This window comes from Panulirus ornatus, chromosome 3 (genome assembly GCF_036320965.1).
Source record: "Panulirus ornatus isolate Po-2019 chromosome 3, ASM3632096v1, whole genome shotgun sequence".
In the NCBI taxonomy this organism is placed as follows: domain Eukaryota; kingdom Metazoa; phylum Arthropoda; class Malacostraca; order Decapoda; family Palinuridae; genus Panulirus; species Panulirus ornatus.
The window spans coordinates 46,330,206-46,356,878 of record NC_092226.1 but is presented as its reverse complement, the minus strand read 5'-3'; positions in this window follow the sequence as shown (position 1 = coordinate 46,356,878).

Sequence of the window (26,673 nt, the reverse complement as noted above, 5' to 3'; positions counted from 1 at the left end):
AGGTTTAATGGCAACAATTGGGATTCTGAGCGAGTTGCAATTGTTGTTGAAATGTTGCTTCGTGGCAAGTGTTATGGCGGAGCTGACGTGTCTGGCCCCACAAATGGACGTATAGCTCTCATGTATATATATATATATATATATATATATATATATATATATATATATATATATATATATATATATATATATATATATATATATATTTCTTTTTTTTTTTTTTTTTCCAAAAGAAGGAACAGAGAAGGCGGTCAGGTGAGGATATTCCCTCTAAGGCCCAGTCCTCTGTTCTTAACGCTACCTCGCTAACGCGGGAAATGGCGAATAGTATGAAAAAGAAAAAAAAAAGAAAAAAAAAATATATATGGGAACTTCAGTGAAGGGCGCAAATGGGGAGGTGATAACAAGTAGTGGTGATGTGAGAAGGAGATGGAGTGAGTATTTTGAAGGTTTGTTAAATGTGTTTGATGATAGAGTGGCAGATATAGGGTGTTTTGGTCGAGGTGGTGTGCAAAGTGCGAGGGTTAGGGAAAATGATTTGGTAAACAGAGAAGAGGTAGTAAAAGCTTTGCGGAAGATGAAAGCCGGAAAGGCAGCAGGTTTGGATGGTATTGCAGTGGAATTTATTAAAAAAGGGGGTGACTGTATTGTTGACTGGTTGGTAAGGTTATTTAATGTATGTATGACTCATGGTGAGGTGCCTGAGGATTGGCGGAATGCGTGCATAGTGCCATTGTACAAAGGCAAAGGGGATATGAGTGAGTGCTCAAATTACAGAGGTATAAGTTTGTTGAGTATTGCTGGCAAATTATATGGGAGGGTATTGATTGAGAGGGTGAAGGCATGTACAGAGCATCAGATTGGGGAAGAGCAGTGTGCTTTCAGAAGTGGTAGAGGATGTGTGGATCAGGTGTTTGCTTTGAAGAATGTATGTGAGAAATACTTAGAAAAGCAAATGGATTTGTATGTAGCATTTATGGATCTGGAGAAGGCATATGATAGAGTTGATAGAGATGCTCTGTGGAAGGTATTAAGAATATATGGTGATGGAGGCAAGTTGTTAGAAGCAGTGAAAAGTTTTTATCGAGGATGTAAGGCATGTGTACGTGTAGGAAGAGAGGAAAGTGATTGGTTCCAAGTGAATGTAGGTTTGCGGCAGGGGTGTGTGATGTCTCCATGGTTGTTTAATTTGTTTATGGATGGGGTTGTTAGGGAGGTGAATGCAAGAGTTTTGGAAAAAGGGGCAAGTATGAAGTCTGTTGGGGATGAGAGAGCTTGGGAAGTGAGTCAGTTGTTGTTCGCTGATGATACAGCGCTGGTGGCTGATTCATGTGAGAAACTGCAGAAGCTGGTGACTGAGTTTGGTAAAGTGTGTGAAAGAAGAAAGTTAAGAGTAAATGTGAATAAGAGCAAGGTTATTAGGTACAGTAGGGTTGAGGGTCAAGTCAATTGGGAGGTGAGTTTGAATGGAGAAAAACTGGAGGAAGTGAAGTGTTTCAGATATCTGGGAGTAGATCTAGCAGCGGATGGAACCATGGAAGCGGAAGTGGATCATAGGGTGGGGGAGGGGGCGAAAATTCTGGGAGCCTTGAAGAATGTGTGGAAGTCGAGAACATTATCTCGGAAAGCAAAAATGGGTATGTTTGAAGGAATAGTGGTTCCAACAATGTTGTATGGTTTCGAGGCGTGGACTATGGATAGAGTTGTGCGTAGGAGGATGGATGTGCTGGAAATGAGATGTTTGAGGACAATGTGTGGTGTGAGGTGGCTTGATCGAGTAAGTAACGTAAGGGTAAGAGAGATGTGTGGAAATAAAAAGAGCGTGGTTGAGAGAGCAGAAGAGGGTGTTTTGAAATGGTTTGGTCACATGGAGAGAATGAGTGAGGAAAGATTGACCAAGAGGATATATGTGTCGGAGGTGGAGGGAACGAGGAGAAAAGAGAGACCAAATTGGAGGTGGAAAGATGGAGTGAAAATGATTTTGTGTGATCAGGGCCTGAACATGCAGGAGGGTGAAAGGAGGGCAAGGAATAGAGTGAATTGGATCGATGTGGTATACCGGGGTTGACGTGCTGTCAGTGGATTGAATCAAGGCATGTGAAGCGTCTGGGGTAAACCATGGAAAGCTGTGTAGGTATGTATATTTGCGTGTGTGGACGTATGTATATACATGTGTATGGGGATGGGTTGGGCCATTTCTTTTGTCTGTTTCCTTGCGCTACCTCGCAAACGCGGGAGACAGCGACAAAGCAAAAAAAAAAAAAAAAATATATATAGATATATATATATATATATATATATATATATATATATATTGGAAAGGATCACAATTTTGCGCGTGATCAAGATATTCCTATGAGTCCACGGGGAAAATGAAACACGAAAAGTTCCCAAGTGCACTTTCGTGTAATAATCATATCATCAGGGGAGACACAAGAGAGAAATATAACAGTCAGTTAATATACATAGAAGAGACGAAGCTAGGACGCGATTTGGTAAACATGTGATTGTCCAAAACATACAACGAGCGTTCATAAACTTATCATTTTACAAATCTTATCAACAATAAAGTTATCTAATTTGTATAGACCATCACTAATATTAAGATTATAATTCTTTGTGTATTTAATAATAGAAGATTCAATGATATTTCTCTATTACTAAGAGAAATATCATTAAATCATCTATTATTAAATTTGCTCCTACACCCGATTTTTGCAGGGAAGAAGTGCAAATGACTGGGAGGTGTATAAGAGTAAGAGGCAGGTCAAGAGAAAGGTGCAAGAGGTGAAAAAGAGATCAAATGAGAGTTGGGGTGAGAGGGGTATCATTGAAATTTAGGGAGAATAATAAGATGTTTTGGAAGGAGGTCAATAAAGTGCGCAAGACAGAGGAACAAAGGGGAACATCGGTGAAGGGGTCTAATGGGGATGTAATAACAAGTAGTGGTAATGTGAGAAGAAGATGGAGTGAGTATTTTGAAGGTTTCTTGAATGTTTTAAATGAAAGAATGCCAGATATAGGCTGTTTTTTTCGAGATGGTGTGCGAAGTGAGAGGGTCAGGGAGAATGATTTGGCAAACAGAGTAGAGGTAGTGAAACATTTGCGGAAGATGAAAGCCGGCAAGGCGGCGGGTTTGGATGGTATTGCAGTATACTCTATCAAAAACTGTGTTGTTGACTGATTGGTGAGGATATTCAATGTATGTATGGATCATGGTGAAGTGCCTGAGGATTGGCTGAATGCATGCATGATGCCATTGTACAAAGGCGAAGGGGATAAAGGTGGGTGTTCAAATCACAGAGGCATAAGTTTGTTGAGTATTCCTGGGAAATTTTAAGGGAGGGTTATGATTGAGAGGGTGAAGGCATGTACAGAGCATCAGACTGGGTAAGAGCAATGTGGTTTCAGAAGTGGTAGAGGATATGTAGATCAGAAGTTTGCATTTAGCATTTATGGATTTGCATTTAGCATTTATGGACCTAGAAGAGGCATATGATAGACTTGATAGAGATGCTCTGTGGAAGGTATTAAGAGTATATAGTGTGGGAGGCAAGTTGCTAGAAGCAGTGAAAACTTTTCATCGAGGATGTAAGGCATGTGTACGAGTAGGAAGATAGGAAAGTGATTGGTTCTCAGTGAATGTCAGTTTGCGGCAGGGGTGCACGATGTCTCTATAGTTGTTTGATTTATTTATAGAAGGGCTTGTTAGAGGTGTGAATGCAAGAATTTTGGAGAGAGAGAGAGGCAAGTATGGAGTCTGTTGTGGATGAGGGGGCTTTGGAAGTGAGTCAGTTGTTGTTTCCTGATGATACGGCGCTGGTGGCTGTTCCGGGTGAGAAATTGCAGTAGCTGGTGGCTGAGTTTGGTAAAGTGTGTGAAAGAAGAAAGTTGAAAGAGAATGTGACAAGCCAATAGGGTGGTAAGTTTGAATGGAGAAAAACTGGAGGAAGTGAAGTGTTTTAGATATCTGGGAGTGGATTTGGCGGCAAATGAAACCATGGAAGCGGAAGTGAGTCACAGAGTGGGGGAGAATGCGAAAGTTCTGGTAGCGTTGAAAAATATGTGGAAGGCGAGAACATTATCTCGAAAAGCAAAAATGGGTTTCCTTGAAGGATAGTGGTTCCAACAATGTTATATGTTTGTGAGGCGTGCTCTATAGATAGGATTGTGCGGAGGAGGGTGGATGTGTTGGAAATGAGATGTTTGAAGACAGTATGTGGTGTGAGGGTTTTGATCGGGTAAGTAATGAAAGGGTAAGAGAGGCGTGTGGTGATAAAAGAGTGTGGTTGAGAGAGCAGAAGAGGGTGTACTGAAATGAATTGGTCACATGGAGAGAATGAGTGAGGAAAGATTGACAAAGAGGATATATGTGTCAGAGTTGGAGGGAACGAGGAGAAGTGGTAGACCAGATTGGAGGTGGAACGATGCAATGAAAAAGATTTTAAGCGATCGGGGCCTGAACATGCAGGAGGGTGAAAGCCGTGCAAGGAATAGAGTGAATCGTAACGATGTGGTATACCAGTGTTGACATGCTGGGAGCGATGAAGAATGTGTGGAAGAAGAGAACGTTATCTCGGAAAGCAAGAATGGTATGTTTCAAGGAATAATGGTTCCAACAATGTTATATAGTTGCAAGGCATGGACTACTGATAGGACTGTGCGAGGGAGGGTGGATGTGCTGGAAATGAAGTGCTTGAGGACAATATGTGATGTGATCTTTTTATTCTCCCTGAAATTTAATGATACTCTCTCACCCCAACTCTCATATGCCCTCTTTTTCATCTCTTGCACCGTTTCTCTTGACCTCCTGTCCACTTTCTTTAATACATCTCCTAGTCATTTGCACTATTTTCCTGCAAAAATCGTCCAAATACCTCTCTATTCTCTTTCACTAACAATCTTACTTCTTCATCCCACCACTCACTACCCTTTCTAATCTGCCCACCTCTCACCTTTCTCATGCCACAGGCATCTTTTGCGCAAGCCATCACTGCTTCTCTAAATACATCTCATTCCTCCCCCACTCCCCTTACGTTATTTGCTCTCACATTTTTCCATTTTGCACTCAACCTCTTTTGGTACTTCCTCACACAAGTCTCTTTTTCCAAGCTCACTTACTGTCACCACTCTCTTCACACCAACATTCCCTCTTCTTTTCTGAAAACCTCTACAAATCTTCACCCTCGCCTCCACAAGATAATGATCAGACATCCCTCCGGTGCCCCTCTCAGCACATTAACATCCAAAAGTCTCTCCTTCACGCGCCTATCAATTAAAATGCAATCCAAAAACGCTCTCTGGCCGATCTCTCCTACTTACATACGTATACTTATGTATATCTCTCATTTTAAACCAGGTATTCCCAGTCACCAGTCCTTTTTCAGCACACAAATCTACAAGCTCTTCACCATTTCCATTTACAACACTGAACTCCCCTTGTACACTAATTATTCCCTCAACTGCCACATTATTCACCTTCGCATTCAAATCACCTATCGCTATAACTCGGTTTCGTGTATGAAAGCTGCTAATTGCCTAAGACAAGACAAAAAATAGGAACATCGGTAAAGGGGGCTGATGGATAGGTAATAACAAGTAGTGGTTAAATGAGAAGGAGATGGAGTGAGTATTTTGAAGGTTGTTGAATGTGTTTGATGATAGAGTGGCAGATATAGGTCGTTTTGGTCTAGGCGGTGTGCGAAGTGAGAGGGTCACCGAAAATGGTTTGGTAAAAAGAGAAGAGGTAGAGAAAGCTTTGCGGAAGATGAAAGCCGGCAAAGCAGCGGGTTTGGACGTTATTGCAATGAAATTTATTGAAAAAGAGGGTGACTCTGCTGTTGACTGGTTGGTGAGGATATTCAGTGTATGTATGGTTCATGGTCAAGTGCCTGAGGATTGGCGGAATGCATGCATAGTGCCATTATACAAAGGCAAAGGGAGTAAAGGTGAGTGTGCAAATTACAGAGGTATAAGTTCGTTGAGTATTCCTGGGAAATTATATGGGAAAGTATTGATTGAGAGGGTGAAGGCATGTACACAGCATTAGATTGGGGAAGAGCAGTGTGGTTTCAGAAGTGGTAGAGGATGTGTTTGCTTTGAAGAATGTATTGATAGATACATAGAAAAAAATGGATTTGTATATAGAATCTATGGATTTGGAGAAGGCATATGATAGAGTTAACAGAGATTCTCTATGGAAGTTATTAAGACTAAATGGTTTTGGATTTAAGTTGCTAGAAGCAGTGAAAAGTTTTTATCGAGGATTTGAGGCATGTGTACGAGTACGAAGAAAGGAAAGTGATTGGTTCTCAGAGAGTGTCGGTTTGCGGCAGGGGGGCGTGATGTCTACATGGTTGTTTTATTTGTTTATGGATGGGGTTGTTAGGGAGTTGAACACGAGAGTTTTGGAGAGAGGGGCAAGTATGCAGTCTCTTGTGAATGAGAGGGATTGGGAAGTGAGTCAGTTGTTGTTCGCTGATGATACAGCCCTGGTGGCTGATTTGGGTTAGAAACTGCAGACTTTGGTAACTAAGTTTGGTAAATTGTGTGAAAGAAGCTAAGAGTAAATGTGAATACGAGCAAGGATATTAGGTTCAGTAGGGTTGAGGGACAAGTGAACTAGGGAGGGGCTGGAGGAAGTGAAGTATTTTAGATATCTGGGAGTGGATTAAGCAGATGGAACCATGGAGTCGGAAGTGAGTCACAGGGTGGGGTAGGGAGCGAAGGTTCTGGGAGCGTTGAAGAAGGTGTGGAAGGCGAGAACGTTATCTTGGATAGCAAAAATGGGTTTGTTTGAAGGAATATTGGTTCCAACAATGTTACATGCTTGCGAGACGCGGGCTATAGATAGGGTTGTGCGGAGGAGGGTGGATGTACTGGAAATGAGATGTTTCAGGACAATATGTGGTGTGAGGTGGTATCATCGTGTAAGTAATGAAAGGGTTAGAGACATGTGTGGTAATAAAAAGAGTGTGGTTAAGAGAGCAGAAGAGGGTGGATTGAAATGGTTTGTTCACATGGAGAGAATGAGTGAGGAAAGATTTACAAAGAGGATATATGTGTCAGAGGTGGAGGGAACGAGAAGTGGGAGACGAAATTGGAGGTGGAAGGATGGGAGTGAAAAAGATTTTGAGCGATCGGGGCCTGAACATACAGAAGAGTGAAAGGCGTGCAAGCAATAGAGTGAATTGGAACGATATGGTATCCCCGGGTCGTCGTGCTGTCAGTGCATTGAACGAGGAATGTGAAGCGTCTGGGGTAAACCATGGAAAGTTTTGTGGGACCTGGATGTGGAAAGGCAGCTGAGGTTTCGGTGCATTACAAATGACAGCTAGAGACTGAGTGTGAAAGAATGTGGCCTTTGTTGTCTCTTTCTAGCGCTACTTCGCGCGCGGGGGGTGGGGGTGGGGGGTCATTTCATGTGTGGCGGGATGGCGACGGGAATGGATGAAGGGGGCAAGTATGAATATTTACATGTGTATATATATATGTATATGTCTGTGTATGTCTGTGTATGTATACGTTGAAATGTATAGGTATTTATATGTGCATGTGTTTGCGTTTATATATATACATGTATTTATATGTGTATGTGTTTGCGTTTATACATATACATGTATATGTGGGTGAGTTGGGCCATCCTTTCGTCTGGGGTAAACCATGGAAAGTTTTGTGGGGCCTGGATGTAGAAATGAAGCTGCGGTTTCGGTGCATTATACATGACAGCTAAAGACTGAGTGTGAACGAATGTGGCCTTTGTTGTCTTTTCCTAGCGATACCTCGCGCGCATGTGGGGAGAGTGGGTTGCCTTTTCATGTCTGACGGGGTGACGACGGGAATGAATAAAGGCAGCAAGGGAGAATAAAAAGATGTTTTAGAAGGAGGTAAATGAAGTGCGTAAGACAAGAGAACAAACGGGAACATCGGTGAAGGGGACTAATTAGGATGTAATAACAAGTAGTGGTGATGAGAGAAGGAGATGGAGTGAGTACTTTAAGAGATTGTTGAATGTGTCAGATGATAGAGTGGCAGATATAGGGTGTTTTGGTTGATGTGGTGTGCGAAGTGAGAGGGTCAGGGAGAATGGTTTGGTAATCAGAGAAGAGGTAGTGAAAGTTTTGCGGAAGATGAAAACCGGCAAGGCGTCGGGTTTGGATGGTATTGCAAGGGAATTTATTAAAAAGGGGGGTCGCTGTGCTATTGACTGGTTTTTCAGGATATTCAGTGTATGTATGGCTCATGGTGAAGTGCCTGAGGATTGGCGGAATGCATGCACAGTGCCATTGTACAAAGGAAAAGGTGAGTTTTTAAATTTCAGAGGCATAAGTTTGTTGAGTATTCCTGGGAAACTATATGGGAGGGTATTGATCGAGCGAGTCGAGGCATGTACAGAGCATCAGATTGGGGAAGAGCAGAGTGGTTTTAGAAGTGGTAGAGGATGTGTGGATCAGGTGTTTGCTTTGAAGAATGTATGCGAGAAATACTTAAAAAAACAAATGGATTTGTATGTAGCATTTATGAACCTGGAGAAGGCATATGATAGAGTTGATAGAGATGCTCTGTGGAAGGTATTAAGAGTATATGGTGTAGGATGCAAGTTGTTAGAAGCAGTGAAAAGTTTTTATCGAGGAAGTAATGCATGTGTACAAGTAGGAAGAGAGGAAAGTGATTGGTTCCAAGTGAATGTCGGTTTGCGGCAGGGGTGCGTAATGTCTCCACGGTTGTTTAATTTGTTCATGAATGGGGTTGTTAGGGAGGTGAATGCAAGACTTTTGGAGAGAAGGGTAAGTATGCAGTCTGTTCTGGATGAGAGGGTTTGGTAAGTGGGTCAATTGTTGTTCGCTGATGATACAGCGCTGTTGACTGATTCGGGTGAGAAACTGCGGAAGCCGGTGACTGAGTTTGGTAAAGTGTGTGAAAGAAGAAAGCTGAGAGTAAATGTGAATAAGAGCAAGGTTATTAGGTACAGAAGGGTTGAGGGACAAGTTAATTGGGAGGTAAGTTTGAAAAAGAGAAAAACTGGAGGAAGTGAAGTGTTTTAGATACCTGGTAGTGGATTTGGCAGCAGATAGATCCATAGAAGCGGAAGTGAGTCACATGGTGGGGAAGGGGGATGAAAGTTCTGGAAGCGTTGAAAAATGTGTGGAAGTCGAGAACATTATCTCGGAAAGCAAAAATGGGTATTTTTGAAGGAAAGTGGTTCCAACAATGTTATATGGTTGCGAGGCGTGGGCTATAGTTAGTGTTGTGCGGAGTAGAGTGGATGTGTTGGATTGAGGACAATATGTGGTGTGAGGTGGTTTGATCGAGTACGTAATGAATGGGTAAGAGAGATTTGTGGTGATAAAAAGTGTGTGGTTGCGAGAGCAGAAGATGTATTGAAATGTTTGAGTGAGGAGTGAGGAAAGTCTGAGAAAGAGGATATATGTGTCACAGGTGGAGGGAACCAGGAGAAGTGGGGGACCAAATTGGAGACGGAAAGACGGAGAGAAAAAGATTTTGAGCGATCGGGGCCTGAACATGCAGGAGGGAGAAAGGTGTGCAAGGAATACAGTGAATTGGAACGATGTGGTATATATTTATTTATTTATTTATTTTCCTTTGTCGCTGTTTCCCCCGTGAGCGAGATAGCACAAGGAAACAGACGAAAGAATGGCCCAACCCATACACATACACATGTATAAACGTACACGTCCACACACGCAAATGTACACACCTATACATCTCAATGTATACATATATATATATATATATATATATATATATATATATATATATATATATATATATATATATATATATATATATATATATATATATATATATACACACACAGACATATACATATATACACATGTAAATAATTCATACTGTCTGCCTTTATTCAATCCCACCGCCACCTCGCCACACATGGTATAACAACCCCCTCTCCCTTATGTGTGCGAGGTAGCGCTAGGAAAAGAAAACCAAGGCCCCATTCGTTCACACCCAGTCTCTAGCTGTCATGTAATAATGCACCGAAACCGCAGCTCCCTTTCCACATCCAGGCCCCACAAAACTTTCCATGGTTTATCCCAGACGCTTCACATGCCCTGGTTCATTCCATTGACAGCACGTCAACCCGATATACCACATCGTTCCAATTCATTCTATTCCTTGCACGCCTTTCACCCTCCTGCATGTTCTGGCCCCGATCACTCAAAATCTTTTTCACTCTATCTTTCCACCTCCAATTTGGTCTCCCACTTCTCCTCGTTCCCAGCACCTCTGATACATATATCCTCTTTGTCAATCTTTCCTCACTCATTCTCTCCACGCGACCAAACCATTTCAAAACACCCTCTTCTGCTCTCTCAACCACACTCTTTTTATTACCACACATCTCTCTTACCCTATTATTACTTACTCGATCAAACCACCTCACACCACATATTGTCCTCAAACATCTCATTTCCAGCACATCCACCCTCCTGCGCACAACTCTATCCATAGCCCACGCCTCGCAACCATACAATATTGTTGGAACCACTATTCCTTCAAACATAAACATTTTTGCATTTTCGAGATAATGTTCTCGACTTCCACACATTCTTCAAGGCTCCCAGAATTTTTGCCCCCACCCCCCACCCTATGATTCACTTCCGCTTCCATGGTTAACATCCGCTGCCAAATCCACTACCAGATATCTAAAGCACTTCACTTCCTCCAGTTTTTCTCCATTCAAACTCACCTCCCAATTGACTTGACCCTCAACCCTATTGTAACTAATAACCTTGCTCTTATTCACACATACTTTCAACTTTCTTCTTTCAGACACTTTACCAAACTCAGTCACCAGCTTCTGCAGCTTCTTACACGAATCTGCCACCAGCGCTGTATCATCAGCGAACAACAACTGACTCACTTCCCAAGCTCTTTCATCCACAACAGACTGCATACTTGCCCCTCTTTCCAAAGCTCTTGCATTCACCTCCCTAACAACTCCATCCATAAACAAATTAAACAACCATGGAGACATCACACACCCCTGCCGCAAACCCGCATTCACTGAGAACCAATCACTTTACTCTCTTCCTACACGGACACATGCCTTACATCCTTGATAAAAACTTTTCACTGCTTCTAACAACTTGCCTCTCACACCATATATTCATAATACCTTAAACAGAGCATCTCTATCAACTCTATCATATGCCTTCTCCATATCCATAAATGCTACATACAAATCCATTTGTTTTTCTAAGTATTTCTCACATACATTCTTCAAAGCAAACACCTGATCCACACATCCTCTACCACTTCTGAAACCACACTACTCTTCCCCAATCTGATGATCTGTACATGCCTTCACCCTCTCAATCAATACCCTCCCATATAATTTACCAGGAATACTCACCGAACTTATACCTCTGTAATTTGAGCACTCAATCTTACCCCCTTTGCCTTTGTACAATGGCACTATGCAAGCATTCCGCCAATCCTCAGGCACCTCACCATGAATCATACATACATTAAATAACCTTACCAACCAGTCAACAATATAGTCACCCCATTTTCAATAAATTCCACTGCAGTACCATCCAAACCTGCTGCCTTGCCGGCTTTCATCTTCCGCAATGCTTTTACTACCTCTTCTCTGTTTACCAAATCATTTTCCCAAACCCTCTCACTTTGCACACCACCTCGACCAAAACGCACTATATCTGCCACTCTATCATCAAACACATTCAACAAACCTTCAAAATACCCACTCCATCTCCTTCTCACATCACGACTACTTGTTATAACTTCCCCCTTAGCCCCCTTCACTGAAGTTCCCATTTGTTCCGTTGTCTTACTTTATTTACCTCCTTCCAAAACATCTTTTTATTCTTCCTAAAATTTAATGATACTCTCTCACCCCATCTCTCATTTCCCCTCTTTTTCACCTCTTGCATCTTTCTCTTGACCTCCTGCCTCTTTCTTTTATACATCTCCCACTCATTTGCATTATTTCCCTGCAAAAATCGTTCAAATATATATATATATATATATATATATATATATATATATATATATATATATATATATATATATATATATATATATATATATATATATATATATATGTGTGTGTGTGTGTGTGTGTTGAAATGTATTGGTATGTATATGTGCGTGTGTGGACGTGTATGTATATACATGTGTATGTGGGTGGGTTGGACCATTCTTTCGTCTGTTTTTTTTTTTTATACTTTGTAACTGTCTCCCGCGTTTGCGAGGTAGCGCAAGGATACAGACGAAAGAAATGGCCCAACCCCCCCCCCCATACACATGCATATACACACGTCCACACACGCAAATACACATACCTACACAGCTTTCCATGGTTTACCCCAGACGCTTCACATGCCTTGATTCAATCCACTGACAGCACGTCAACCCCGGTATACCACATCGCTCCAATTCACTCTATTCCTTGCCCTCCTTTCACCCTCCTGCATGTTCAGGCCCCGATCACACAGAATCTTTTTCACTCCATCTTTCCACCTCCAATTTGGTCTCCCTCTTCTCCTTGCTCCCTCCACCTCCGACACATATATCCTCTTGGTCAATCTTTCCTCACTCATCCTCTCCATGTGCCCAAACCACTTCAAAACACCCTGTTCTGCTCTCTCAACCACGCTCTTTTTATTTCCACACATCTCTCTTACCCTTACGTTACTCACTCGATCAAACCACCTCACACCACACATTGTCCTCAAACATCTCATTTCCAGCACATCCATCCTCCTGCGCACAACTCTATCCATAGCCCACGCCTCGCAACCATACAACATTGTTGGAACCACTATTCCTTCAAACATACCCATTTTTGCTTTCCGAGAAAATGTTCTCGACTTCCACACATTCTTCAAGGCCCCCAGAATTTTCGCCCCCTCCCCCACCCTATGATCCACTTCCGCTTCCATGGTTCCATCCGCTGCCAGATCCACTCCCAGATATCTAAAACACTTCACTTCCTCCAGTTTTTCTTCATTCAAACTCACCTCCCAATTGACTTGACCCTCAACCCTACTGTACCTAATAACCTTGCTCTTATTCACATTTACTCTCAACTTTCTTCTTCCACACACTTTACCAAACTCAGTCACCAGCTTCTGCAGTTTCTCACATGAATCAGCCACCAGCGCTGTATCATCAGCGAACAACAACTGACTCACTTCCCAAGCTCTCTCATCCCCAACAGACTTCATGCTTGCCCCTCTTTCCAAAACTCTTGCATTTACCTCCCTAACAACCCCATCCATAAACAAATTAAACAACCATGGAGACATCACACACCCCTGCCGCAAACCTACATTCACTGAGAACCAATCACTTTCCTCTCTTCCTACACGTACACATGCCTTACATCCTCGATAAAAACTTTTCACTGCTTCTAACAACTTTCCTCCCACACCATATATTCTTAATACCTTCCACAGAGCATCTCTATCAACTCTATCATATGCCTTCTCCAGATCCATAAATGCTACATACAAATCCATTTGCTTTTCTAAGTATTTCTCACATACATTCTTCAAAGCAAACACCTGATCCACACATCCTCTACCACTTCTGAAACCACACTGCTCTTCCCCAATCTGATGCTCTGTACATGCCTTCACCCTCTCAATCAATACCCTCCCATATAATTTACCAGGAATACTCAACAAACTTATACCTCTGTAATTTGAGCACTCACTCTTATCCCCTTTGCCTTTGTACAATGGCACTATGCACGCATTCCGCCAATCCTCAGGCACCTCACCATGAGTCATACATACATTAAATAACCTTACCAACCAGTCAACAATACAGTCACCCCCTTTTTTAATAAATTCCACTGCAATACCATCCAAACCTGCTGCCTTGCCGGCTTTCATCTTCCGCAAAGCTTTCACTACCTCTTCTCTGTTTACCAAATCATTTTCCCTAACCCTCTCACTTTGCACACCACCTCGACCAAAACACCCTATATCTGCCACTCTATCATCAAACACATTCAACAAACCTTCAAAATACTCACTCCATCTCCTTCTCACATCACCACTACTTGTTATCACCTCCCCATTTGCACCCTTCACTGAAGTTCCCATTTGCTCCCTTGTCTTACGCACTTTATTTACCTCCTTCCAGAACATCTTTTTATTCTCCCTAAAATTTAATGATACTCTCTCACCCCAACTCTCATTTGCCCTTTTTTTCACCTCTTGCACCTTTCTCTTGACCTCCTGTCTCTTTCTTTTATACATCTCCCACTCAATTGCATTTTTTCCCTGCAAAAATCGTCCAAATATATATATATATATATATATATATATATATATATATATATATATATATATATATATATATATATATATATATATATATATATATATATATATATATATATATATATATATATATATATATATATATATATATATATATATATATATATATCAGCTTTTCTTTATGTAGTAAGAGACATGACAAGGGCAAAACACATCCCAGTCATGGCCATCTCGAATAATTAGAACATTTACTAGGAAAAACAAAATGAAGAAAAGAATCGGAACTTCTCAGGTGTTCATAAACCTGGCTCTTAAATGTGGTAAGGTAATAAGGAGAGGATAAGACAAAACAGGAAGAGAATGCCGCAGCGTCACCATTCAAGGAAAGAAGTTGGTATATAAAGGTCAGTCCTCGCCTGGCTTGTCTCTGCAGAGAAACTGTCGGAAGCAGCAGCCAGGCTTATGGCACGGATCCAAGCCATAATGACGGGGACACACAGACAGCTTATGAGAACAGTGGCTGAAATAATAGCTGTAGAAAAGACAGAGGGCATCAACGCTGCGGTGGCCAGGAAATGATGGTTGAAGCAAGATGTTCCCCGGAAAATTAATGAGAAGTAAGACTATTGATTCCACTGTGACTAATAGAAAGGTTTAGGAAGAACCACCTCATATGCAGGAGCAGTACTACTTAGGGCGAATAAAAACCATGTCGAAATGAAACAGATGCTTACAAAAAATATTGTTACGGCATCTGTACAACAATACTAGTTTTGCCAAGCAGATTTTGTAATGTTATTTATATGGTGTTTCATCAGTAGAGTCGATGATATTCTTAACATGTTTATATCATTGCATGGTTGAAGTATAGTATTTTCAAACTGAACACTGGGGAACGTATGTCATTTCGTGAAAGATACAGTACAAAAAATACATTATAGCAATGTTGAAATTAACCAGTTTTTTAGTTACATTTGTGTATTTTGGCAACATGCCTTACACACACATCTAATTAAAGACCTGAGCATATCCAGCATCACTTAGCTTCTTACTTATTTGCTCAGTACATCTTATTGGTTGCTTTAATCTCTCTTGGGAAACTGGAAATCAGCTTTCTCCAATTCATTTTATTCTTGACATTTACAGCAATAAACAGATATCTTTTTGCAATATTCCGAGAACCTTATCCCATCTTCAGACGAAAGAATTGTTAGCTTTTGATGCACTATGAAGTCTGGAGGTGACTTTATGGTGGTTGAGTCCTAAATGAAGCGAAAGTTTTGTTTTGTTGTACAGACACAGAGATAACGAGCAAGAGGAATATGCTCTTCCCAGTGACTGTCAGATATGTCCTGCGCAATCTGCCAGACCTTGACCGGAAGCTGCTGACTGGTTCTAAAGCATGAATTTACCTGCCTATTTAGGACAGGTAGAAAAAGTTTCGGATCAAGAGGAGTTCTATGATCATTAGCTTTCTTTTGTCATAATTGGATCTTATGATTGTTCTGGTCTTTGGTAAGAGTCTTTTAGAAATGTTAGAGCCTACGTTGCTCAGGTGCAGCATCCTCTCTCAGGGTTGTTGTTAGTCTCCTGGAGAGTGAGGTCGTGGTGAGGCCAGTGTGCTGCATGTTGTGAAAGCTCCATTATTCATCAGGCATGAATAACTGTAGGTCAGACTATTTCTCTTGGGTTCTATGGGGTCCTAAATCAAGTTTTTTCATAAACAATTTTACAGATCTTGGTGTTATTATTATAGTAATTGATCAGCTTTGTTTTATCTTCTCTGCTGACGCACCTGACGTTCTCACTTATGAACTTATGAAGTGCCCACACACCAGCTTCGTAAGCAGGAAACAGTTGACTGCGGAAAAATACTCTAAGACTATCGTGTCGTCGTGGATGGTGGAACAAGAGTTGCTAAGGGCTGTCCTATTTGCTTTATCTTGGCTTCTGCTTTCTTGGTGGTGTACCTGTTGTTTACCAATATTTGTCACAGTCGTTGAAGTTCTTGGTGAAGGATTTCCCTAACTTCAGCAATTACAAAAGATTCTTCTAATGCCCCGAAGCTCCAGAATGATAACAAAGTGAATATCACTCTAATAAAAAATGAACTTCTCGGAGATAAGCACAAGAAGTAAGAAGAATTAAACCGTCCTAACCAAAAATCTTCTTAATTTGGCTGAATATCGTTGTGAGACATGCACGCAAGTCTTGTGTTTTCCATATTCTCAGTAAAGGAGACCACATGGGTAAGATCACTAGTATCTTGGGTAACTCTGTTCCAGTTCCAGTGCGTCAAGAGAGACCCTCCACGATCCATAGAGAGAAGGTTGACAAACTTACTTGTGCTGCCGACGCAAGACAGTATGGTCTCCATTTCTACAAAATCACTGATGAATGGTCTCCAGATTATGCATATGGCAATGTCAAGACACATGAACGTAACAGTCCCCTTTGACCAATTGTATCGCAAACTCACCAACGTACCCGCTAGCCGAAAAACTTACTGGGATATTGGACCCATATACGTACTCCAAGTTCTACCTGAAATCCATAGAGGAACTTGTGAAAATACTTATAATTAAACAACATTCGGCGATCCTGCCTTCACTTGATGTCGAAAGCCTTTTTTACCCTCGTCGCAGTGGAAACTATTATCTACATCGTCTGCGGCAGAGTTTATCGTCATCCAAAACCTTAAGCCTGAAAACTATCCAGATTCACCCTTGAGATGTTCCATGGTTGTGCCACTGAGGCATCTTTCTCATACCCAGATGGGTTCCCCTGTTGCCAAATGGAAGGATTGGAACTACGTCCTACCATTCACCTAAGCTATGTGGACGGTCTCTTTATTGACGTAAGGAATTTAAAAACCTACAAATCCTATAAAAAAGGTCGTGGAGGAAAACTCATTGCTAAGATTCATGTGTGGCGGCACACTTCCCTACCTGATGTGTGCCGCCACACTCTACATCACCACTCTCCTTCACTTATCAGGCAACTCAACACACTTATACTTCTGTAATTCGGGCATTCACTTTCGTTCCCCTTGTTCTTGTATAATGGCACTATACAGGCATTTTGCCAGTCCTCAGACACCTCGCTTTTAGTTATACATACACTATACATCCTAATCAACCAATCACAACACTGTCACCCACTTTCTTGAGAAATTCAACTGCAGTTCCATTCACTCCAATGATGTATCAACGACGCTCCAGTATGTGAGACTGTTCCCCTGAAAGACCAGTAGTTTGAAATAACAAAATGTGGTCTTGGCTACGATTTTGTCCCAGCTCGACGGCTGGCGGGTGGAGTCTGAGACATGCTGTACCTGTCTCCTGGCGAGCAGGTGGTCAGCCGGGATAGGCGAGGTTGCAGCCTCCATCTCTTCCTTTATTTACATATTTTTTCTTTCCTTATTTGGTGACGTGATAAGAGATAAGTAGCAAAAATATTTCATACAATATTATGTTCAGAAGGAAGTACTTGAATGTATACAAACAAGAACAGAGGTGATGCATCAAGAGAGAAATCCTCCCTAAGTTTTTTCTGATAGTTTGGCAAAATTGATCTTACATTGATCTTTAAAGATGTTAGAGAAGTCTATATTCCAGGTACTCGGTTGGCAGTAAGATGCCACTGATAGATGATATGCAACTGGCAATTCTAAGCTATGCCTAGATAATGCCAAACAATTAGTACATACCTGCACATACCCTAACCTTGCTATAGTTTGACACACAGCCAAGCATTATCTTCCTCAACAATAGGTGTTCGTAACTTTCTAATGTTGGCCACATAAAGACCCCCGTTATGTGTGTGGACCACCTTCATCATTTCTTTTTTTTCTTGCTTTGTCGCTGTCTCCCGCGTTAGCGAGGTAGCGCAAGGAAACAGACGAAAAAATGGCCCGAAAAAATGGCCCAACCCACCCACATACACATGTATATACATACACGTCAACACACGCAGATATACATACCTACACATCTCAATGTATACATATATATGCACATACAGACATATACAAATATACACATGTACATAATTCACACTGTTTGCCTTTCTTCATTTCCATCGCCAACCCGTCAAACATGAAATAACAACCCCCTTCCCCCAAATGTGCGCGAGGTAGCGCTAGGAAAAGAAAACAAAGGCCACATTCGTTCACACTCAGTCTCTAGCTGCCATGTAATAATGCACCGAAATCACAGCTCCCTTTCCACATTCAGGCCCCACAAAACTTTCCATGGCTTACCCCAGACGTTTCACATGCCCTGGTTCTATCCATTGACAGCACGTCGACCCCGGTATACCACATCGTTCCAATTCACTCTGTTCTTTGCACGCCTTTCTCCCTCCTGCATTTCCAGGCCCCGATCACCCAAAATCTTTTTCACTTCATCTTTCCACCTCCAATTTGGTCTCCCACTTCTCCTCGTTCCCTCCACCTTTAACACATATATCCTCTTTGTCAATCTTTCCTCACTTATTCTCTCCATGTGACCAAACCATTTCAAAACACCCACTTCTGCTCTCTCAAACACACTCGTATTATTACCACACATCTCTCTTACCCTTTCATTACTTGCTCGATCAAACAACCTGACACCGCATATTGTCCTCAAACATCTCATTTCCAGCACATCCACCCTCCTCCGCACAACTCTATCTATAGCCCACGCCTCACAACCATATAACACAACCATTTTTCCTTTCCGAGATAATATTCTCGACTTCCACACATTTTTCAACACTCTCAGAACTTTTGCCCCCCCCCCCCAACCCTATGATTCACTTCTGCGTCCCTGGTTCTATCTGCTGCCAAATCAACTCCTAAATATTTAAAACACTTCACCTCCTCCAGTTTTTCTCCATTCAAACTTACCTCCCAATTGATTTGTCCCTCAACCCTACTGTACCTAATAACCTAGCTCTTATTCACATTTACTCTTAACTTTCTTCTTGCACACACTTTACCAAGCTCAGTCACCAGCTTCTGCAGTTTCTCACATGAATCAGCCACCAGCGCTGTATCATCAGCGAACAACAACTGACTCACTTCCCAAGCTTTCTCATCCACAACAGACTGCATACTTACTCCTCTTTCCAAAATTCTTGCATTCACCTCCCTAACAACCCCATCCATAAACAAATCAAACAACCATGGAGACATCACGCACCCCTGCCGCAAACCTACATTCACTGAGAACCAATCACTTTCCTCTCTTCCTACACGTACACATGCCTTACATCCTCGATAAAAACTTTTCACTGCTTCTAACAACCTACCTCCCACACCATATATTCTTAATACCTTCCACAGAACATCTCTATCAACTCTATCAAATGCCTTCTCCAGATCCATAAATGCTACATACAAATCCATTTGCTTTTCTAAGCATTTCTAAAATACATTTTTCAAAGCAAACACCTGATCCACACATCCTCTATCACTTCTGAAACCACACTGCGCTTCCACAGTCTGATGCTCTGTACATGCCTTCACCCTCTCAATTAATACCCTCCCGTATAATTTCCCAAGAATGCTCAACAAACTCATACCTCTGTAATCTGAGCACTTACTCTTATCCCCTTTTCCTTTGTATAAAGGCACTAGGCAAGCATTCCACCAGGCCTCAGGCACCTCACCATGAGTCATGCATACATAAAATAACCTTACCAACCAGTCAACGACACATTCACCCCCTTGATTAATAAATTCCACTGCAATACCACCCAAACTTGCTGCCTTGCCGGCTTTCATCTTCCGCAAAGCTTTTACTACCTCTTCTCTGTTTACCAAATCATTCTCCCGAACCCTCTCACTTTGCACACCACGTTGACCAAAACACCCTATTTCTGCCACTCTATCATCAAACACATTCAACAAACCTTCAATATACTCACTCCGTTTCCTTCTCACATCACCATTTCTTGTTATCACCTCCCCATTTGCCCCCTTCAATGAAGTTCCCATGTGTTCCCTTGTCTTACGCACTGTATTTACCTCCTTCCAAAACATCTTTTTATTCTCCTTAAAATTCAATGATACTCTCTCACCCCAACTCTCATTTGCCCTCCATGGTTTACCCCAGGCGCTTCACATGCCCTGGTTCAATCCATTGACAGCACGTCGACCCCGGTATACCACATCGATCCAATTCACTCTATTCCTTGCCCGCCTTTCACCCTCCTGCATGTTCAGGCCCCGATCACTCAAAATCTTTGTCACTCCATCTTTCCACCTCCAATTTGGTCTCCCACTTCTCCTCGTTCCCTCCACCTCTGACACATATATCCTCTTGGTCAATCTTTCCTCACTCATTCTCTCCATTTCACCAAACCATTTCAAAACACTCTCTTAAGCTCTCTCAACCACACTCTTTTTATTTCCACACATCTCTCTTACCCTTACATTACTTACTCGATCAAACCACCTCACACCACATATTGTACTCAAACATCTCATTTCCAGCACATCCACCCTCCTGCGCACAACTCTATCCATAGCTCACGCCTCGCAACCATACAACATTGTTGGAACCACTATTCCTTCAAACATACCCATTTTTGCTTTCCAAGATAATGCTCTCAACTTCCAAACATTCTTCAAGGCTCCCAGAATTTTCGCCCCCTCCCCTACCCAATGATTCACTTCCGCTTCCATGGTTCCCTCCGCTGCCAGATCCACTCCCAGATATCTAAAACACTTTACTTCCTCCAGTTTTTCTCCATTCAAACTTACCTCCCAATTGACTTGACCCTCAACCCTACTATACCTAATAACCTTGCTCTTATTCACATTTACTCTTAACTTCTTCTTTCACACACTTTACCAAACTCAGTCACCAGCTTCTGCAGTTTCTCACATGAATCAGCCACCAGCGCTGTATCATCGGCGAACAACAACTGACTCACTTCCAAAACTCTCTCATCCACAACAGACTGCATACTTGACCCTCTTTCCAAAACTATTGCATTCACCTCCCTTACAACCCCATCCATAAACAAATTAAACAACCATGGAGACATCACACACCCCTGCCGCAAACCTACATTCACTGAGAACCAATCACTTTCCTCTCTTCCTACACGTACACATGCCTTACATCCTCGATAAAAACTTTTCACTGCTTCTAACAACTTGCCTCCAACACCATATATTTTTCATATCTTCCACAGAGCATCTCTATCAACTCTATCATATGCCTTCTCCAGATCCATAAATGCTACATACAAATCCATTTTCTTTTCTAAGTATTTCTCACATACATTCTTCAGAGCAAACGCCTGATCCACACATCCTCTACCACTTCTGAAACCACAATGCTCTTCCCCAATCTGATGCTCTGTACATGCCTTCACCCTCTCAATCAATACCCTCCCATACAATTTACCAGGAATACTCAACAAACTTATATCTCTGTAATTTGAGCACTCAATCTTATCCCGTTTGCCTTTGTACAATGGCACTATGCAAGCATTCCGCCAATCCTCAGGCACCTCACCATGAGTCATACATACATTAAATAACCTTACCAACCAGTCAACAATACAGTCACCCCCTTTTTTAATAAATTCCACTGCAATACCATCCAAACCTTCTGCCTTGCCGGCTTTCATCTTCCGCAAAGCTTTCACTACCACTTCTCTGTTTACAAAATCATTTTCCCTAACCCTCTCACTTTGCACACCACCTCGACCAAAACACCCTGTATCTGCCCATCAAACCCATTCAACAGACCTTCAAAATACTCTTTCCATCTCCCCATTTGCCCCCTTCACTGAAGTTCCCATTTGCTCCCTTGTCTTGCGCACTTTATTTACCTCCTTCCAAAACATCTTTTTATTCTCCCTAAAATTTAATGATACACTCTCACCCCAACTCTTATTTGCCCTCTTTTTTATACCTCTTGCACCTTTCTCTTGACCTCCTGCCTCTTTCTTTTATACATCTCCCGCTCATTTGTATTTTTTCCCTGCAAAAATCGTCCAAATGCCTCTCTTTTCTCTTTCATTAGTAATCTTACTTCTTCATCCCGCCACTCACTACCCTTCCGAATCAACCACCTCCCACGCTTCTCATGCCACAAACATCTTTTGCGCAAGCCATCACTGCTTCCCTAAATACATCCCATTCCTCCCCCACTCCCCTTACCTCCTTTGTTCTCACCTTTTTTCATTCTGTACTCAGTCTCCCCTGGTACTTCCTCACACAAGTCTCCTTCCCAAGCTAACTTACTCCCACCGTTCTCTTCACCCCATCATTCTCTCTTCTTTTCTGAAAACCCCTACAAATCTTCACCTTCGCCTCCACAAGATAATGATCAGACATCCCTCCAGTTGCACCTCTCAGCACATTAACATCCAAAAGTCTCTCTTTCGCGCACCTATCAATTAACACGTAATCCAATAACGCTCTCTGGCCATCTCTCCTACTTACATACGTATACTTATGTATATCTCGCTTTTTAAACCAGGTATTCCCAATCATCAGTCCTTTTTCAGCACATAAATCTACAAGCTCTTCACCATTTCCATTTACAACACTGAACACCCCATGTATACCAATTATTCCCTCAACTGCCACATTACTCACCTTTGCGTTCAAATCACCCATCACTATAACCCAGTCTTGTGCATCAAAACCACTAACACACTCATTCAGCTGCTCCCAAAACACTCGCTTCTCATGATCTTTCTTCTCATGCCCAGGTGCATATGCACCAATAATCACCCATCTCTCTCCATCAACTTTCAGTTTTACCCATAACAATCTAAAAGTTACTTTCTTACACTCTATCACACACTCCCACATCTCCTGTTTCAAGAGTAGTGCTACTCCTTCCCTTGCTCTTGTCCTCTCACTAACCCCTGACTTTACTCCCAAGACATTCCAAAACCACTCTTCCCCTTTACCCTTGAGCTTCGTTTCACTCAGAGCCTAAACATCCAGGTTCATTTCCTCAAACATACTACCAATCTCTCCTTTTTCCTCATCTTGGCTATATCCACACACATTTAGACACCTCAATCTGAGCCTTCGAGGAGGATGAGCACTCCCCGCGTGGCTCCTTCTTCTGTTTCCCCTTTTAGAAAGTTAAAATTCAAGGAGGGGAGGGTTTCTGGCCCCCCGCTCCCGTCCCCTTTAGTCGCCTTCTACGACACGCGAGGAATGCGTGGGAAGTATTCTTTCTCCCCTATCCCCAGGGATAAGAAGGTTAAAAAGAAAAAAAAAAAAAAAATATATATATATATATATATATATATATATATATATATATATATATATATATATATATATATATATATATATATATATATTGATTGAGAGGGTGAAGGCATGTACAGAGCATCAGATTGGGGAAGAGCAGAGTGGTTTCAGAAGTGGTAGAGGATGTGTGGATCAGGTGTTTACTTTGAAGAATGTATGTGAGAAATACTTAGAAAAGCAAATGGATTTGTATGTAGCATTTATGGATCTGGAGAAGGCATATGATAGAGTTGATAGAGATGCTCTGTGGAAGGTATTAAGAATATATGGTGTGGGAGTCAAGTTGTTAGATGCAGTGAAAAGTTTTTATCGAGGATGTAAGGCATGTGTACGTGTAGGAAGAGAGGAAAGTGATTGGTTCTCAGTGAATGTAGGTTTGCGGCAGGGGTGTGTGATGTCTCCATGGTTGTTTAATTTGTTTATGGATGGGGTTGTTAGGGAGGTGAATGCAAGAGTTTTGGAAAGAGGGGCAAGTATGAAGTCTGTTGGGGATGAGAGAGCTTGGGAAGTGAGTCAGTTGTTGTTCGCTGATGATACAGCGCTGGTGGTTGATTCATGTGAGAAACTGCAGAAGCTGGTGACTGAGTTTGGTAAAGTGTGTGGAAGAAGAAAGTTAAGAGTAAATGTGAATAAGAGCAAGGTTATTAGGTACAGTAGGGTTGAGGGTCAAGTCAATTGGGAGGTGAGTTTGAATGGAGAAAAACTGGAGGAAGTGAAGTGTTTTAGATATCTGGGAGTGGATCTGGCAGCGGATGGAACCATGGAAGCGGAAGTGGATCATAGGGTGGGGGAGGGGGCGAAAATTCTGGGAGCCTTGAAGAATGTGTGGAAGTCGAGAACATTATCTCGGAAAGCAAAAATGGGTATGTTTGAAGGAATAGTGGTTCCAACAATGTTGTATGGTTGCGAGGCGTGGGCTATGGATAGAGTTGTGCGCAGGAGGATGGATGTGCTGGAAATGAGATGTTTGAGGACAATGTGTGGTGTGAGGTGGTTTGATCGAGTAAGTAACGTATGGGTAAGAGAGATGTGTGGAAATAAAAAGAGCGTGGTTGAGAGAGCAGAAGAGGGTGTTTTGAAATGGTTTGGGCACATGGAGAGAATGAGTGAGGAAAGATTGACCAAGAGGATATATGTGTCGGAGGTGGAGGGAACGAGGAGAAGAGGGAGACCAAATTGGAGGTGGAAAGATGGAGTGAAAAAGATCTTGTGTGATCGGGGCCTGAACATGCAGGAGGGTGAAAGGAGGGCAAGGAATAGAGTGAATTGGAGCGATGTGGTATACAGGGGTTGACGTGCTGTCAGTGGATTGAATCAAGGCATGTGAAGCGTCTGGGGTAAACCATGGAAAGCTGTGTAGGTATGTTTATTTGCGTGTGCGGACGTATGTATATACAAGTGTATGGGGGTGGGTTGGGCCATTTCTTTCGTCTGTTTCCTTGCCCTACCTCGCAAACGCGGGAGACAGCGACAAAGTATAATAAAATATATATATATATATATATATATATATATATATATATATATATATATATATATATATATATATATATATATATATGTGAAGCGTCTGGGGTAAACCATGGAAACTTCGATGGGGCCTGGTTGTGGAAAGGGAGCTGTGGTTTCGGTGCATTATTACATGACAGCTAGAGACTGAGCGTGAACGAATGGGCATTTGTTGTCTTTCCTAGCACTACCTCGCACACATGAGGGGGGAGGGGATTGTTATTACATGTGTGGCGAGGTGGCGATGGAAATGAATAAAGGCAGACAATATGAAGTACGTACACGTGTATATATGTATATGTCTGTGTGTATATATATGTATACGTTGATAGGTATAGGTATGTATATATATATATATATATATATATATATATATATATATATATATATATATATATATATATATATATATATATATATACGTTGATATTTATAGGTATGTATATATATATATATATATATATATATATATATATATATATATATATATATATATATATATATATATATATATATATATATATATATATATATATATATATATATATATATATATATATATATGTATACGTTGATATTTATAGGTATGTATATATATATATATATATATATATATATATATATATATATATATATATATATATATATATATGTATACGTTGATATGTATAGGTATGTATATATATATATATATATATATATATATATATATATATATATATATATATATATATATATATATATATATATATATATATATTTATCCCTGGGGATAGGGGAGAAAGAATACATCCCACGTATTCCCTGCGTGTCGTAGAAGGCGACTAAAAGGGAAGGGAGCGGGGGGCTGGAAATCCTCCCCTCTCGGTTATTTTTTAATTTTCTAAAAGAAGGAACAGAGAAGGGGGCCAGGTGAAGATATTCCCTCAAAGGCCCAGTCCTCTGTTCTTAACGCTACCTCGCTAACGCGGGAAATGGCGAATAGTTTGAAAGAAGAAAAGGAAAAGATATATGTATACATATATACGTATTTATCTATTTTGCTTTGTCGCTGTCTCCCGCGTTAGCGAGGTAGCGCAAGGAAACAGACGAAAGAATGGCCCAACCCACCCACATACACATGTATATACATACACGTCCACACACGCAAATATACATACCTATACATATCAACGTATACATATATATACACACACAGACATATACATATATACACGTGTACGTACTTCATACTGTCTGCCTTTATTCATTTCCATCACCACCTCGCCACACATGTAATAACAATCCCCTCCCCCCTCATGTGCGCGAGGTAGCGCTAGGAAGACAACAAATGCCCATTCGTTCACACTCAGTCTCTAGCTGTCATGTAATAATGCACCGAAACCACATCACCCTTTCCACATCCAGGCCCCACCGAACTTTCAATGGTTTACCCCAGACGCTTCACATATATATATATATATATATATATATATATATATATATATATATATATATATATATATATATATATATATATATATATATATATATTTTATTATACTTTGTCGCTGTCTCCCGCGTTTGCGAGGTAGCGCAAGGAAA